The 17,646-nt window shown below is 41.4% G+C and overlaps 1 protein-coding gene across 1 annotated transcript in view; it reads right to left on the bottom strand.

The window, feature by feature from the left end:
- Positions 1 to 17,646, bottom strand: part of TRPM3 (transient receptor potential cation channel subfamily M member 3) — a 273,663-nt gene that overhangs the window by 192,589 nt on the left and 63,428 nt on the right. The gene's annotated exons all lie outside the window — the stretch shown is intronic.

Here is a 17,646-nt window from a genome sequence, read left to right as displayed (position 1 = left end):
TCTATAGGATATCTCTCCTCCCTCCCTTCATTCCCCTGTCTCTCTTCCTTGTTTCTCTTTATTTCTCCTGCTCACATTTTCTTTTCTAAATTACATTTTGGACATAGGATATTAAAAAAAAATCTCTAGGGAAATTCACAAATTTACAAATTAGAATTTGTAGTATATGACTTCATTAGTGAAGAAGAAGCTTTTTAAAATATCAAGAATGGTATTTTATTAGTGACATAAAGAAAACATTTTGGGAATACAGTGCAGACCCAGTGGGTTCACAGGCCCACTAGCATCTTCTGTATGCCCATAAACAATTCATATAAATTCCTTTGAAGATCCTCACAAATTTATGCTTTGCCCAGCTAAATATACTGACCATTCACGAAAGATAGTAGTTTAGATTTACAGCTTTACAAGACATAATCTCTATTATTCAGGAAAAAATTTCATTTTATCTAGATTCCTCAGGAAGCTTTTCTGTAAATACTTGTACTTCTGGTTTTGGGAGAAAGTGGGTTAATTCCTTAGTTGGTTGAAATAATTTTTCATTTTCTACCATAATCAAAGACTTGCAGTAGTTCTCAGAGATTTCCATTAGAATCTAATTTTAGAGCAATATAGAGTTGCTTAAGCAGAAAGAGGCAAGACGCTTGCCACACTTTAGCTTTTTCAGTTTTGGAACTGGAAGCATTATAGCCAATGAAAATTGGAGCTGGAGTAATGGCTGTAGCAGCTACGTTCTCCAGGATTCCAGGTTGACCTAGGGCTTTCAAATTACAAACTGAACCCCAATTAATTGTTCTTTGTGAAAGATAACCTCTTGGACTTTTGTTACATTTTGTTGTGACTGCTATACAATTCAGCCAGGGCTCCCAATAAGGCAAAAAATGTCGAAATTGGCTTAAACCAAGACTGGGTTGGGTGTTGTGAGGAGAGGAGGTGGCAGGAATAGAAGAATGTCTTAAAATTCCAAAAGCTTTTTTCCTCTCTCTTTCTGCTGGCATGAGAAATCTATGATCAGTTCAGGCACTTGTGACATTTGGTGTGTTGTAATGAAATGCCTGGATAACTGAGAATTTTAATCGAAGTAAATTAACACTTTGGTGTTATGTCAACATCACCATATAAGACCTAAAATGCCTATGGACCTGAGGAATAATTTATTTGCCGTTAGAAAATGGTTCATATTTACATGGAGATGGAGCATAGAAGATTGATCTTTAGCTAAGTCTTAATGACCAAGGCCACAGATCTTGTGATTATTACAGTATACGCCATTTTAAAAGGACGGTTCAAACTTTGTGTGAGAGGTGACTACCTGAAGATCTTGAACAGTTCAGGACTGAGTCTGTCAGTGGTGGATGGACATTTCCATTTATCAGCTAAAGCCATGTAGCAATAACATAAACAGGGTTAATTCACTGGCCTTGCCAGCTCTGGGGTTATGTGATTGACGATAATGCAGAAGTTTGTGGGAAAAATTAATATGCTTTGAAATTACACGTATAATGAGACTTTATCAATATATTTTATGCCACACAATTTTAAATTTGCATAATTAAAATTTGCATTAAATTATAAAGCATTGAACATGTCCCACGAATCCAACTTCTCACTTGACTATCCCAGTCTTTGACTCAATGATTGACTCTACCAATGGGACACTGGTCACCACCTCCTGTATTTGGACAATATAATGGGGCCATAAAAACTCAGGAACTCCCTAAGATCTTACATTTTTTAAAATAGAACCTTACACAGACTTGGGGGACATTAGCGCTTACTGTAGCGATGGGAAAAGATGCAGTCAAGCTATTTGCCTCATTTTAATGGGCACCTTTTGCTGCCTACTTGAGAAATAGTGGCTGAAATTTGCCTAATAGCACAGCTTTTCATAAACAGTTTCATAATTACATTCCTGATGCCCTTAACTATTTAGTGCTTTTCTTCTGTGGTCTGAAAATTGTGGGATAGATTTATGAAAATTACATAAAGATTTATGAAAATTACATAATCCATTGTGTTTAACTGACAGCACTCAAAATTATTCTTGTTTATTAAGTTTAAGATGCTTACAATTAGAAGATTCCCAGCACATGAATATTCAGGTACAACTGTAGAATATTATTGTCCAGAAAGAGAATATTTTAATATACTATATATTGCAAAAGGAAACATGATTGGAAATTTTTGAGCAACTAAGGAACAGAGTGAACCCAAAAAACTGTCTAGGGACAACATAAGAAAAAAAGCATCTCATTTTAACTAGAATAGCTTTTCAGTCTTCTATGGAAGCAGATGTTTTGAATATTACCTTCATGTTTTAGAAGTAGGATGCACTGTCCATTTAAGACAACAGAACTATAACTGGAATGTGTCTGACCTTACTTGGAAATGGGTAATAAACCCAAATATCTTTTAGTGAATCCTGGTGATGTCCTCAACTGGTGAATGCCAAACCCAGTGCAAGCCAATCTTGTGTGTCATTATCGCTACATTTTTTTGCCACTATAAACCGACACCTAAATTGATGCTTGGGAAAGTGTTTGGAAATATAAAGTACCACAAAAACTACTAAGCAGTCAAAATAAAACCACATGCAACAAGATGCTTCACTTCTAGTCTCTCTGGTGGGGAGGAGATTCCTTGAAAGATGGCTGGGTTCGTTCCCTGAGGCTGGGACTTCCCAAGGTGTAAATTTCCAATTCACTTTAGGACTAGACAGGGGTAAAAATAATGTGAATTTCTTAATTATCTTTTCCTCTCATCACCAATCCCTATGGTAACTCCCTTATTGATATTTAACTTAATGGGCCTCCTCCATATACAATCTTTCCATATTTAAAGCTAATGCTAATATTTCAGAATAAGCACACATGTGTATTTTATCTTGGCATTTAAAATCTCAGCAAATGGGCTGGAGATATGTAGTTGTCAAGACACTGAAGATATAGAGCTTGCGTGAATGGGAATGCCTCTGAGACACTGATAAATGATTGAAAACTGATGGTGCACAGCATTTCTTATCTTGAAGACTGAGAATGTAGAATCCATGAATTAATATGGCAACCCCCCCTTTTTTCCTGTTCATTTTCAGTACCATTTAACTAATCTATTCTGTGGATTATCAGTGCTCCAGGTATTTTCATAGGAATCCACCACCAGCTGGCTTCCATTTTGGGCGTGGTCTTGCTTTGCTTTTCTGTTTGGCAATCAGAGGGCAAAGGACAGAACTAGGGGAGTAGAAGAGTGGATTGCATAGGAAAACTCTGTAAGCCAGCCAAAGGGTTCACTGTGGCATGTGTCCTGGAAACCCCCATCACGTCCTCCTTATCCGTATCCTATCAGAGAACTGGACCGTCCACAGCACAGAAGGGCTGCCTTGCTTGGCTTCTTCAAAGCTGGTTGGCCTAGAGGTGGATTCCAGACCTGCAGTGGACCAGATTTGCCTTCCTGGAATTGAAGTGGAGACCCAGGGCCCAAGGTCAGTAACTGGGAGGTAGGCTGAGTGGGCAGTGAAGCCTCTTTGAAGTGAAGCTCTGATGGGACCGTGGGAGCATAAATAAACAAGAAGACTGTATCCAGGAAGAAGAGAAGGGAGCAGAGGGACCACAGAGGAGAGAGCATGTGGACTGAGTGAGAAGGAGGGAGGAAGGATGTGTGTGGGGGTGTGTGTGTGTGAGAGAGAGAGACAGAGATCCAGAGGGAGAGATTGCCTGGATTTATTGGTGACTCTCCGGTCCCAGTTATAGTCACTTGGCTATAGTTCCTGCACAGAGGCACCTATAGACAAATTTCCCTGTAAAGGGCTAAATAGTAAATATTTTAGGCTTTGTAGGACAATGGGAAAAATAGAGGATGCCATGCAAGTATCTATATAATGAGAGAAAAGTTTATACAGAATTTTATGGGAGAATTTCAAAATACAATTGAATACAATTTTTTGTCTACTAATGAGACAAATGGAATTTTTATATGGATGCTGAAATTTGAATTTCATATAGTTTTCACACATCACAAAATATTCTTTTATTTCCAAACATTTAAAAATGAAAAAAAACATTCTTAGCCCGTGAGCCATATGAAAACAGGGTGGGCCATAGTTTGCCGACCTTCCTGTAGACATGTTTCTGTCACTTATCAAAAATACCCCTTTATCGATTTTGAGTGAGTTTCTCTTTATTGCTACCAAACATTGCCCTCTCCAGCCTCACCTCTGTTCACTCTAAAGAAGTCTTCACCTGTCCTTAACCATCCTGAAAGTCCTCATGTGCTCTTGTCTCAGCGTGAAGATCGCAGCAGGAAAAGTAGGTGAGGAATATTTGCATAAGAGGAATTTGGGACAGCAGAGATTTCTTTTTATGTGGTAGAGCTTTAAGAGGCGATATTCAGGTCGAAATTGGGCATAAGCCTATGCTCTATGTAGGTGTCAGGTGGGCCTTCATTTTGCAGCATAACTGATGCTCATGTGGGGAGCCTGGTTACCAGTCACGGTAGCTGCTCTGCTTCTCTCAAAAAGAGAATGAGTCACCTGTGTGGTATATAAAGGAACTTGGCCTTAACAATGGAAGAGGTTTAGATCCGTTCTACGGAGGGCTATAAGCGCAAGAGCAGAGAGAGTGATCGCTCCTCTTTGAACATTCTTCATCCCTGGAGAGCAGCACCATCTTCCACCTGTCAGCCAGGCTGGGACACTTGCCTGCTCCCTGCCTGGCAATGCGGGTGCCAAGACTGGGGTTTTGCCTTGATTTCAGTGGGCTTTCCTGCAAGCCCTTCTTCACGTGATACCGCTCTCATCTCTATACTCTGGAAGCCTTGACCTGTCTCACTCTCTCAGTTGAGGCTTTTCCTTAGATCCTGGGCTGCCTTCCTGGAACTGGGCTGACTCTGTCTTGTCCTTGTTCTCAGACTCTGATTCTTAGTTCCTTGACTGACTCTGCCTTCATTTGTTTGCTGGTTTCCTGTTGACTCCCACTTCCTTCTCAGCATGTCTCCCTCTAGTCTATTTTACCTCCCTGCTACTGTAAACTGTGGCAGTAAGGCTACAACATTAATAACAAGTTGGCTGCAACGATGCATATCCTAGAAGGGCAGAAATACGTCTTGATATAAATTGATATACCAAAAATATATTTTGGTATTCTACACAGTATCTAACACATCGAGTTGGCACATAATTCATATGGTTGTTTTGAGTAATAAATGAGTTATTATTTATAAAGCACTTAGAACAGTCTGGCACTTACTAAGAACTATATGGTCAAGCAAACACAAATATAAAGATTTTTATTTATATTTACTAAGCTTATAAAAGGTTTAATGTATAAATGATTCATGAAGATGAAAGAAAAATAAATGCATTTTATATGTTTAAGCCAAAAGGATGCTCTGGCGGATAAGTAATTTGAAACATCCTTTTCCTAAGTTTGACTACTCTCTCATGCAGACCAATAATATGCTTAGCAAGCCAAATTCCTTTATCTTGTATCCAAAAGACTAACACTTTCAGCTTTTGGGTGGGTGATCTTTCGTTTCACTCTCCAAATGCCTTCTACCAGGGGCCTCTCCTCAGTGCTTCAATCAGCTTAAGTCTTTTGAGTTCTGTGGGTTGGACAAAGATGTAAACGCCAAATAACAAAACCAGTAAACCGACTCCAAGTATATTATATGCTAATAAACTAACTTAGCTTTTGACTTAATGAATGGGAAAGAGTTATTCCCTTATGGCCAGACAACTCTGATTGAAGTATTCTGCTATTAATGTCCGTATATTACCAGGACATCCAAGTAACATTCCACATGAGTTGTTTCAATAGAAAGGGAACAGCCAATCCCCTGGGCTATAAGGCCAGTATTACTTTCATAAAAGGAAAGAGCCAGCATTATTTTCTTTGGGACCATTGTTTGCAGGCTGAATGTTTTAATGTAATTGATCTAAGTCTACAAGAAAACTCGCCCAAACACAGCTATAGTCTTCTTAGTTTCTGCCCTGTTCAAAACCCACATCAAAAGGCATTCTTTGCCTTCTCAAATGTAAGGTAATCAGCGTGGTTCTAACTCATTTTACTTTATAATACTGTGCCCACACTACCCTATAAATGCGCCAGGCTCTAGGTCCACAGCCCATACAAGTTTCTTTGGCTTCTTGGCGGAATTAGTAAGCAGCAGAGCAGCCAGGGGAATTATGGATTGAAAAAACATGGAAAGACCTACCTAGCCTACGGTGCAGGGCCGAGCTGGGGAGGAGAGGCAGATGGTAGGAGAGAGGGAAATGTTGCTGGTAATGGCAGGGCACAATGGTAGTATGTTGTTACTGTACCCTTCCCCAATAATAATAATAATAAAAGGAACTCTTTGCATCAGTTGAGGGAGACTGCAATTACTTCTCCCTGCCCCAAATGCAAAAAGTTCTATTCTCTCTTTTTGACTTACTCTGTGAGGAACTTATACTCATCCTGTAGTTCCTAGGTTCAAAGACAAATCTTCCTCAGGACCCTCCCTTCCACCCGACCAGGCAAAATTAACCATTCTCTCTTGTATGTTCTTATAGCATTTACTTTTTTAAAAAGCCCATGCCAATGAATATATTATAAATTTGTCAATCAACTACTATGGTATAAAGAAAAAATTCTCATAGTACTTTATATATCTCTTGAAGTTTTATCTCATTAATTACCTATTTGGGCCTCTCTTTTCTCTGTTAGGTAAGTTTCTCTTTATTATTCCCAGCGTTCTACATGGAGTAGTTGCTTACGAAAATTTGCGGTACAGAAGGAAGGCAGGATTCTGAATTACCGTCAGGTATATCCTGATTTCTCATAGGTTAAATGACAATGTAATTATTTCCACAGAAATTTTTAAACATTTTATGACATAAGCAATTTTCCCTCAGTCCACTGACCTGAGATCCAGGGCACTCAGATCTGATGTAAATTATCATGAAATCAGGAATTCTGCCAAATGTCCAGTTTCTATGCTCATTGGTTTTCCTGTGGACTACTGAAATCGCTTCCTAACTGATTTCCCTCTCTCCACAACATTCATCTCGTAACTACGAGTCACCATGCATCCAACACAGTCTTCTCTGGGACAGTCTTTATGGGTTCCCGTTGCCTATAGATAAGATCCCAATCGTTCTGGGTTCGCATTGCCTATAGATAAGATCCAAATCCCTTCACATGACAGACAAGTTCCCCATAATCTGGATCCAATCTTCATTTGCAGCCTCATCTCCTCCAGAACTTGCGTTCACTCTGATTCCGGTCTCATCAGACTACCTTCACGATCCTCTGTCGAGGATTATTTTTTAACTTCCCCTCAGCCATCCTAATTTTCAGAGAGGAGTCTCTCTCCCTACTCCTGGTTTCATGAGGAGGAATTTTTCTAAGCACATCCTTGGGTTTTCGATGCTCTTTTATTCACTTGGGTCCCTGGTAAATTCGAGAATAATAACTGGATTTGCTCGCTCAGGCTCCCTCTTCTTCCTCTCGACGTCTGCCTGCCTGCAGGAAGCCTGAGATCTCCCAGCTCCTCCAGAGGCCCTGCCCCGAAGGTGTGTGCAGTGGGCTGGGGAGGTGAAGGCTCACCGGGGATTCTGCCTAATTCTGAGGAGTTATTAAGCCCACTCGTCCAGTAAACTTAAATCCACATCTGATCCCTTGTCTCCCTACTGAAAATGCTATTTTTGAGTTGCGTCAACTACTTTTATTTCTCCAGTTGTTCAGAACGTGGATGAGGAAGAAAGGTGCTATTTAGTGTGGCCCTCAGAGATCCCAACTCAATCTTCAAAGTCCAGTTCCAACGTCTCTCATTCCTGAGGCCCTTCCTAACTCCCTCAGGAAGTATTAATCATCCATTCCTCTGTAGTCCCATTGTTGCTTTTTCAAAACATATCTTTTGCAGTTATTTTATTCTGCTTTGCTTTAATGAAAGTTTTATCCACTGAACTGTAAACTCCTTGGGACAGAGACCCCCCCTAAGACAGGCCCTCTTAGGCAACATTCTGGTTTCCATAGGGCCTCACACTTAGAAGGTAGTTCAAATGAATGCTTGTGAAATAAAACAAAATTAAAATGTGCAATGCCTAGGTTTATACCTTGGGAGCAGCACAGCTGAAGGGACAGGAATAATCGGTAGTTATAAGAGGACTGAATGTCCTCTCTCAACACTATTGATGTATATTGCTCAAAGTGTAAATGACAGCCATTTAAGTGGCCCCATGGTGTCCTTTCACCCCCCTTAACTACTGGGGCTCAGCAGTGGTCAGAGACCTAGAGAAGAACGTGCTGAGTGGCCCGGGTAGCTGCTCGCATTTCACTTGCCCATCTGGATTAAGTCTGGAAGAGTCTAGATTTTCAGGGACTCGAATAGCCAATTTTGGTTCAGCTGTCTTGTACTTTTAAATTGAAGCCTTGCTATTTCTCAGAATTGGACCCAGCTGGAGTGACAACGTGCCCTAGCCTCTGGGGAGAAAGATGTAAACAAAAGTTTACATTCTTCCTCTTCTTGGAAAGATGTCCATGAAAGCTATTACTTCCTCCAGTTGAAGTGAATAGGGAACTATATGACTGAAATGGAAACCTAATTCTCTTCCCTCTGAGGTGAGTGATATGTTTTAGCAGCTAAGTTGCTATAGGCTAGGAGTGACCTTCATTCACCATTACAGTTATTAAACTATCTGACTGCCATTGTCATATATGAGACAGAGGAAAGGTACTGATTATTTGAGATCTAGTAATATTTAATCCAATTTCTGACCAACAGTTGGGATAATTAAAAAGTTATTAATTATCTGAGCATCTTCTTCAAAAGATAATGTGTCAAGTCTAATCTGATCAAGTCCTTACTTTGACTACATCCTTAGTGAGACATATGGGTGGCAATGTTGTGGGGAAACTTCTTTCCTCTGGATTCAAGTTTCCATGTGGAGGGAGCTCTATAAGTGTGACACCTCTTCCCTTACTCCTCTCCACACACATTCAGTACCCTGATTGATGGCAACTAATGTCCATCCATATTTCTTGATTGGATAGAGGTAATCTACTAAAAGTCTTTCAGTGAAGATGATTTAGCTTCTTTCTTCCTTTCCCTCCATGGACCAGCGCCAGTCAGTGATTTTAGTAAAGTGTCGGATGTAGACCCAAATTTCTCCTCTGCTTGGCTGTCTGGGGCTGAGGTGAGCAGGCAAGCCCATTTGGCCCTCACACTAAGTCGTTGTCTCCAACAACTTCATTGTTAGTAAAAATGATATTTTGATCTCCATCTGCCTGACTCTGGTGTCCAACTCTCATCCTGTTTGAATCTTATCCTGTCCAAAGTGAAGTATAATTGACTGGGCTTTCTCAAGCTCCAACACCATGGATGGCAATGTTGTCATTTCTGTTTCTGGCATGCACTTTTCAGTGGCATCTAACAAACTTGAGCCTCTGGGTCAAGTTTGTGAACATGAACTTATTTTTAAGTGCACATATGGCCTTCTATCAAAGATAATTTTTTCTTAATGTCTTTCTGGCTCCTTGAAAGGGAATGACAATTACAACACGTTAAAAAAGCTAATTACAAATGAAGCAAAACAAGGTTGGTTATGAATTTCTCGGCTGCGGTGAATAATTTCATGTATTGAAGTCCACTCGGCCAACTGACTGAAGGCTGTTTCTTCCTCCCTTAGGGGAAGTAGCAGTTGCTGTGTACCTACCAGGTGTGGGGCACTCAGCCAAGCAGGATGCATACGGTTACTCAATCTATAAGATTGGGTATCCTAGATACATTATTATCCCCTTTACAGTTAAATAAACTGAGGCATAGAAAGTAAATTGCATGTCTGAACTGGGTTTCAAACAGAGATCAGTTAGTAAATGCAGAGTCTGTGCTTTTTGTACTCTGCTGGGTTGTTTCTCACTGGGGTGACCATCTCATTTATCATGCAAATACAAGGACTAACTTTTGCAAATGAAGAGGTCATCACTAATAGTCACTCTGGGATGACAGGGGTCAGCTGGAACGACTTAGTCCTGGACAAGTCAGTCCATTTGGTCACTCTCTCTCATGTCTTAGGGTCTCAAACTCATTTCCGGCAGATTTTAAAAATAGATGCCAACCTCAGATATTTAGAAAGGGGCCTGAGTTTGTCCGCTGTTCCTTTGTTTCATCTCTTCCTGGCTTAAAAAGCCCAAGACTTACTGCTGCCCACCCCTGATTTCTGGGATCAGATTGCCAGCTCCATGAAAACCACAGCTGTTCATGGTCAGAGATTTTCCTTCCTCTTGATACACGGAGGGATGAAGCGTCCAGGAATGATTAGAACGTTAAGCAAAGGAAAATAGCAACAGTACCACAGCACCTGCATAAATCCTGTAGGGGGACAATATCAATTTAAAGTTTTCTCATGTCCTAGCACATCCTTCATGGTGGTGGAAGTAAATTTCTTCTACTTTTCTTTCTCATAAATAAATGCCTCATTACATTCTATCACTTAAACACATTGGAGTGCCTTGATGAGGAGTCAGGAGACAGTCACGGCCCAGGGGCATGCATGGGTACTTTGGGTCCTTAATCATGGGGCTGTTTAACCTCGTTACCCTATTCTGTCATGTTTGTATGAAGCAGCCACTTGGCTTATTCTGACTGCTGCCACCAAGAATCATTTGATTGCAATCCTAAGTGCTAGTACCACATTCTAGAAAGTGTGCTATCCTAATGCTATAGATAAAAAAAGTGGCACCCCAAGGACTACTCTTAAAACCCTGATTCTAATGTGCAAAAAATTAGTTTGTGCATTGAAAATGATCACCAGAAAGGGTGTGTAGAAATGCCCATTTCAAGTTCTCAGCTCTTCTTATCAATATCTGCTCTGACACAATGGCTCTCAAGTTTAACATGCATCAGAATCACCTGGAGGTGCGGTTAAAGCATCCACTGCTGGGCCCCACCTCCTAAACTTCTGATCAGTAGGTCTAGAATGGGACTGAAGAATGTGCATAAGTTCCTAGGTGATGCTATTGCTGCTGCTCCATGGACCACACTTTGAGAATCACTGCCCTGGCATAAAGCTGCAGGGAGAGGAGACTTCTGCCTGTGAAAAGAAGTGAAATCTAAAATATGCCCCAGTGGAGTAAATTAAGAAGCCTATGGAGTAGGACTGAAACACCCATATTTTGTTTCCAATAGTCTATTTTAAAGTTTAAACCAGGAGTCAGCAAACTTTCTCTGTAAAAGGCCAGATGGTAAATATTTTCAGCCTTGCGGGCCAGACGGTTTCTGATGCAAGTGCTCAACTCTACCACTGTAGCATGAAAGCAGCCTTTGACAGTACACAAAAGAATGAGCACGGACATGGCTGTGTTCCAATAAAGCTTTACTTATAAAGACAGATGGCACACTGGATTTGGCCCACGGGCTGTAGTTTGCTAACCTCTGGGTCTAACTGATGTGATAAGAATGATTCATATAAGGCAACACTGTTAGTTTGCCAAGCCTGCGTATGCCTATGATCAATGAGAAACTAAGTTGGAAACCTGACTGTGTAAGCCAAGATTGCACACCCATTTTAGTTGTATGTGATTGATATAATATTGCCCTTACTGGAAGATACGTACTCTTCTTGCAATTCAGCCCCTAGAACCAACTATTTAAAAACAAATGGCTTACCACTTCATCTTATTTCAATAAGGGTTTAACTGCACTGCTGGAAATTACTTAACTATATTTACTACATTCTCTACTTGGTTTTTTATCTAAAAGGAATATCATTCTGTGCAGCAGGATCATTTATTGAGTTAGCAATTAATTCATACTTCACTGTTTGTTTTTCCTTCTCCTTAGTTCCAAAAAGGCCCACTGGGCTTTCTTTTCTCAGGGGAGTTTTGCGTTACTGGCCTAAAGATAAGCTTTGTTGATGGCTTTTGTTAAAAACCTAAGTTCACTAATGTCCTGAAGAGGAAGAAGAGAATGGCAAGTGTCTTTGATGGGAAGAGGTGGGAGCAGACAAGACAGGGAGGAAATTCCTCAACACCTGGGACAGGGAGAAGGGACTCGCAACATCCCTGACGGTCCGTTCCCAGATCTCTTCTTACTTGACCTCTCAGCAGCATTTGATACAGTTGGTCATTTTTGACTCTTGGAAATATGTTCTTCACTTGGCTTTCAGACAGCAGTCTCTCCTGGTTTCCCTCTTACCTCGCTAGCTGCTCCTCCTTCCTCTGCTTTGCTGGTCCTCGCTAGCTGCTCCCTCCTCATTTCTCTGACCTTTGATAGAAGGACCGGCCACAAGGCTCAGTTCTTGCCCCTTCCTGTCCTCTTCTCTCTTCACTCATTCCCTTGGTGATCTCATCCACTCACATGGTTTCATATACCATCTACACACTGGAAACTTCTATATTTGTATCTCCAGACCAAATATCTCACTGAACTTCAGTCTCACATAACTGTGCCCCTTCTCAACATCTCCACACGTGCTGTGAGACATCTCAAACTTGATGTGCCCAAGCTAAACTCCTGATAGTGTCTCATACTCGTCACCCCCATCCTCAACTCCATTCTTCTAGCTGAGCAGCCCCAAATACTTAGAGTCATCCTTGATTCATCTTTTCCCTCACACACCTCATGTTGAATTTAATGGTAAATCTTTCCTGCTCTACCTTCAGATTATAGGCTGAATTTGACTACTTCTCACCTCCTCAACTGCTACCACTCCTAGTCTAAGGCACCATTAGCTTTTGCTTGGCTTATTGCCAGGGTCTCTTAACTGGTGTCTCTGTTTTCATCCCTGCTCCCTCCCCATTCAAGCTACTCTCAACTCAGTAGGTAAAGTGATTCTGTTGACACATACAAGACTACTACTCACTCCTTTGCTCAAAACTCTGCAAACTCCCATCTCACACAGTGAACGTAAAAGTCAAAGGTCTTGCGATCCTCACTGAATCTGGCCCTTGTTCCCTATGTAGCCTCCTTGTTCATTCCACAGGGCCACACAGGCGTCCTGATGTTCTTCAAACATGTTGCCCACACTCTCGCCTCGGTGCCTTGTGATTGCTGTTCCCTCCACCAGAAATGGTCTTCCCCAAATATCACAAAGCACGCTCCCTCACTTCCTCCAAGTCTGTACTCAAATGTCCCCTTTCTTGGGAAGCCTTCTCACCGCTCTGCTTAAAACAGCCTCTTTCCTGCACTGTGCGTTTTCTGCTTTATTTCTCTCCTTAGCACTTATCTCTCTGCAATTCACTGTATATTTTATTGACTTATTTTCTGTCTCCTTCCACTCAAAGGTAAGCTCTGTAAGGGTGGGATTAGCACAGGCACCTGGTCTGAGGGGGACTGCTGTAAAGTGCATTTTGGGATGCTGAGCCCTGGGCACCTGGGCATCAGTCATGCCAGCTGCAGCAAAGATGCCACCGGCTTCACTAGGTGCGGGAGCACCAGAGCCTGCTGCCTGGGAGGGACCAAGCAGGCTTGGGCAGTGATTGTATCAGTGGTAACGTTGGCTAAGGGAAGTTAAGAGGCCCTTTTCCAATTCTCCAGGTACACTGTAAGCATGAAGGTGGAGGTAAAGAGAGGGAAGATGGGGAGGTAATTGGGGAGAGAAGAGGGGCAGGTGGGGAGAGAGAGAGAGATGGAGGAGGGAAGGAGAGGGAGAAGAAAGAAAAGGAAGAGAGAGAGAGGAGAGTAAGGGGAGGGAGAAATATGAGAGGAGAGAAGAGGAAGAAGGAGAGAGGAGGGAGGGGAGAGAGAAAGAGACCTAATAAAGATTAAGATTAGGGGCCCATCCAGTGATGTAATGGTTAAGTTTGCATGCTTTGCTTCAGCAACCTGGGGTTTGCAGGTGGCAGCCCGGGGTTCCCAGGTTTGGATCCCAGGTGCAGACGAACACGTCATTCATCAAACCATGCCTTGGCAATGTTCCACATACAAAATCAAGGAAGACTGGCACGGATGTTAGCTCAGCAACAATCTTCCTCAAGCTAAAAGAGGAAGATTGGCAAACAGATGTTAATTTACGGCCAATCTTCCTCACCAAAAGAAAAAAAAAAGATTAAATTTCATTTACCAAAACTAGATGGAAAGGGGGCTTGGAATTGGATTTATCTCAATTAAGGAAAATATTTATTATGTGACATTTGCCACATACCGAAGTTTATGAACAATAGTTCATACTCACTGCAACAATTCTTATTACTTGACTAATGGAAACAAATAAATCAACAGAACAAAACAAATCTTGCTTCATGCATGCCAAGAAAACAGAATCTAAGAATGGAAATACAGGGGTGAAGCAAACTTTCCACTTCTCCCCAAATTCCTGATCCGTGCACGCCATGTTCAATCACCGCTTCCTTCAGAATCCCCCATGATTTCATCATAAATTCTGAGGTGCACCAGAGTCAGCATTCACTTCCTGTCTTCTCCCTCTGGGGGGAAGGAATGCTGCTAATGAGGATGGGTTCAGCTCAGACTTGTCTGATGACCAGAAAAGCTGACTCTTCAGTCCTCACACCCCTGTTTGAGCAAAGGCGCACCTGCCTCGTTCCAGGAGGAATTGCCCACGGAGCCCATGTGGACCCAGAGACTCCAGGCTCATTAGCTAACAAGAACTCTTGGTTCCTCTGCCTGAGATTCAGGACTCAGTGTCTGCCTGCAGGGTTGTGGCATGTGGAACTCCGCACAGCTTGTGTAATCTGGCTTCCTCGCAGAACAGGGACAGCCTGTTCAATGAGGGAGAGCGCTGCTTATTGGTTTCAGCTATGGATGCCAAAAAAGAAGAAAGAAAATCAGCTCTTTGCTTATTTGGCCAGTATTAGGGCATAACATCTCTATTTTCCTCAAGGGTTAATGATCTTTAACTGAGGGTTCAAGGTTAAAAGATTTTTATTCTGTTAAAAACCCATCACAACTTTACTACTGACATCTTGGGAGCACTACTTCTTACTCATTTTTCAAGCGTACGTGAATTATATTTCACTCTTACATCCATTCGTTTCAATGGCTTGAAATGATCCAAATAATGTTTTGAAGGGATGGGAGGGTTATTTTAAATCCTGGGAAGCGGCTTTGAAGGGATCTATGACAAATTCCCTGGCCTTACCCATCTCAAGCAAATTTAAATCTCAGCCCACTTTTTTTTAAGACCTCCCTAGAGAATGAGATCCCTTATCTTCTCTAAATATATCCCACTGTGAAATTGTTGATTATGGCAGAAAAGTACTCAATCAGCACAAGTTTTCCCATTTATTTTATGTTTGTCTGACTTTCTAAAGTTAGCTATGCATTTCCACTGAATGGTTGATCCTAATCTGGACTGAAAAGCAGCCACGGGCAATTATCACTTTAACTAAGTGGGGAAAAATCAATAGTTATTTCTTTTTCCGTGTAAATGGAAATAGTGAAGCCATGATGGCACTGGCTGCTATGAAAAAACTATATTTTTAGACTCTGTAAATTCCTAAGATGGGAATTATTTAACAACAATCATGATTCAACAGGAACCCAGTCAAATTTCTCAGAGTAAATGCTTTCATGCCCATGACAGTTGGAAGTATGCATGATGGTCTTTGCCTGTACCTGTTCCAATTCATTTATCCTCCCTGAGTCTTTCTATGTATTATTGTTTTACTATGTGTGCTTCCTGTATAGCTTTTCATATCTAAACTCCTCTATTTCATTTTCATGTCAGGCTGGAAACTAGAGCTAAAAATAAGGCCAGAAAACCAAATATCACTGTTTACAATAAAAATTTATTGAGCACCTACCTGCATGTGCCAGGCACTGTGCTAGGTTTGCAGGATGACAAAAATGAAGACGACTCGGGCTCTGCTCACAAGGAGCTCACAATCTACAGGGGATGGGGGGCAGTGGAGGCAAGTAGATAGATAACCACTCTACCAAAAGAGGTGGTGCTAGACAGATGTTTACACAGAATGCTGTGGGAACATGAAGGATGTGGTGAAAATTGAGCCTAGGAGGATCGTGGGGTGTATGTGTGTGAGGTTACCGATAAGATTTCATAGAAGAGAAGATTTTCGATCTGCCACTTGGAGTGTAGGTTTTTGTCAAAAAGGAGAGTTGGGGAGAGGTTGGAATTTCAGCAAATGTCAAAATGGGACTAAACCACATCCGATGGGGTATGTCATTCAAGGGAAACTGCAAGTAGCTTAGAATGTGTGGAACATAAGGTCCAAATGCATTATGGAAGGAGGAGAAGTTAGAAAAACAACAGATGAAACAATACAGAAGGTCTTTTGGTTAGAAGTGGAACAAGGAAGAGATTGGGTCCCGTCAAGGTCTATGTTATCATGATAGGAACCTATTAGATCTGACCAGCAACAGTAAACTTTGCTGACTTTGAGACCAAAATGCCAGGAAAATATTTGCAACCCAAATCTTTCCAATGTGAAGGGAGATCTCAGCATTCTTCCCTGAATGTAAAAGAACCTACAAGATCTTATCAAAATGGGAGACAGTTCCCCTGTTCAGACTCATTTGTTTACAGGAACCGTCCGAGTCCCTGAACGAGTAATTCTAACTCAGAAAAGGCTCTCTCCTAAAAAAAAGAGAGCTCCTAGCTTGAATTGGCAAATAAGTCAGATAAACAAGACAGGCAAACGCCAAGAAACAGGTTTTGCTAAAATGTGTTCTACCCTTCCAACATTATTCTTTTGACTCCATTATTATCTTGATTGACAATGTGGCTTTTCATTAACAAGCATGAGAAGCATTTCAGCGGCACAGCCAACTTGTGCCAAGCTAATTCATAAGATTAAGAGAGGGCAGATGTTTAAACTGTGCAGTCTTCTTCATACAACCTATTCTTCAGAGGAAAAATTCTTTAAAAGGCAGAAAAAACTTTGAACAACACGTTCAGTTGAGAGCATCTGAAAAATAGCAAGTCATTACAGTCCAAAGTCAATTGATCATGAATTTGGTATTTGCAATTTGGATGGTCTTTTACTTGATTGGTTGAGACTACAGGTGGTAGAAAGTCTGAATGATTGGGCTGGATGGGTTAGATTGTCCGTAGAAGGCAATGAGATGTTCCTGATACACATGTAACTTGCTGGAGGAAGTGTAACTTCCTTTTCAAGTCATGTGGTTTGAACCCAGGGCTGTTGGTCTTTGAGAGTATAACTTCACCGCTTCCTACTTTCTGGGCTCCCTGGATGAAGTTCTGCTAAGACCTTCAACTTGTAGAGTTGTTATCTATTTCATGGAACATTTATAGGCTCAATGATGGAAAATTTCATGTCATGGTTACCCCAACATATTTGATGATGGTGCAATGATCAAAAAAGATGCCAGTGATGACAATTGAACGTCCCTTTGCCTTCCCAGCCTCCTTCATATATTCTCAGGCATAGGATGACAAAGGGAAGTCCACGAGTCACATGAAGAAAGACTGTAGCCACAGGGACACGATCAGGAGCTCCTCTGTTTCTCCCCATCCCCACCCTCCACGTCATCACCCCGTCCTACTTCCTCCTCATGTTGCTCCTGTGACCTCCACCATCTTGCCACTAACCACCATCCTCTGCCCAAAGTTCTGCCAATGACTAATTCCAATCGAACCAATACTCAGCCTATGTCTGGCATAGAGTTTGTGTTCAAATAATTGTTGAATGAAATAATGACCTCCAAATCCTCCAAGGTCACAAAGTTTTAGAGGAG

This window comes from Equus quagga, chromosome 6 (genome assembly GCF_021613505.1).
Source record: "Equus quagga isolate Etosha38 chromosome 6, UCLA_HA_Equagga_1.0, whole genome shotgun sequence".
In the NCBI taxonomy this organism is placed as follows: domain Eukaryota; kingdom Metazoa; phylum Chordata; class Mammalia; order Perissodactyla; family Equidae; genus Equus; species Equus quagga.
The sequence above is the reverse complement of the archived record's forward strand: the minus strand, read 5'-3'. Positions and strand labels throughout refer to the sequence as shown.